This window comes from Aulostomus chinensis, chromosome 4, assembly GCF_037954235.1.
Source record: "Aulostomus chinensis isolate RoL2024-O1b breed Wild chromosome 4, RoL_Achi_v1.0, whole genome shotgun sequence".
NCBI lineage: Eukaryota > Metazoa > Chordata > Actinopteri > Syngnathiformes > Aulostomidae > Aulostomus > Aulostomus chinensis.
The window spans coordinates 22,226,323-22,227,130 of record NC_141323.1 but is presented as its reverse complement, the minus strand read 5'-3'; the positions used below and the strand labels follow the sequence as shown (position 1 = coordinate 22,227,130).

The following is an 808-nucleotide window of genomic DNA, read 5'->3' as shown; positions in this document are numbered from 1 at the left end:
GTAAAGTGTCATGAGATAACTTTTGTTGTGATTTGGTGCAATGTAAATAAAATTAACTTGACCAGTGTTATTTGTGGTCTTTTGTTAATTTCATGCCACATGAAATTCTTATTGGTCACTTTTCTTGCGACAGTCTCACAGTGGCAAGACAAGAACACTTCTACTTTTAATGATGACAGTTCGTTCAACACTGAACTTCATCCAGTACCATGTTGTCAAACACAGGAACATCCACAGCACCTGAACAGGGACTTGAACCCTGGACCCTCAGATTAAAAGTCTGATGCTCTACCGTCTGAGCTACTCAGGCTCTTTCTACAGCATTTAGACAGGAAAAGAAACACCTGTGAAGGTCAAACTGCTGCTTTCTTGACTTATTCAATCCTCCATGTTCAAGTCCACCATGCTTTTGATTGGCTCTGATTCTCTGTGGCAAAATCCAACAAGAGGCTCCAAAAATGTCTTGAATGTCATAAGAATGCACAGGACAAGATGTTCGTTTCCTTCATGTCTGCAGTTCCTCCACTGGAAAGTAAAGTCAATGCTGTTCCTCTGCTGAAACCTGGGATCGGACCAGGGACCTTTAGATCTTCAGTCTAACGCTCTCCCAACTGAGCTGTTTCAGCTCTGAGGGAGGGCCCTGCTTCTCTCATTTTATAATCTCTTCCACTCTCACTAGAACTTAGAGAGGATTTGAGCTTCTGAAGTCATGACACATTGAACAGTTCTACAGGACCATTTTTGATGAATGTCTGAATCACACAAGCCTTTTTTGTTTGTCTTCTTCCCAGTTGCCTCAACATTGTGA

At 41.8% G+C, this 808-nt stretch overlaps 1 non-coding gene across 1 annotated transcript; it reads right to left on the bottom strand.

The window, feature by feature from the left end:
• Positions 1-237: 237 nt before the first annotated feature.
• trnak-uuu (transfer RNA lysine (anticodon UUU)) lies at positions 238-310 on the bottom strand. Its single transcript has one exon. It is a non-coding gene; the product is annotated as a tRNA-Lys (tRNA).
• Between the last annotated feature and the right edge of the window lie 498 nt (positions 311-808).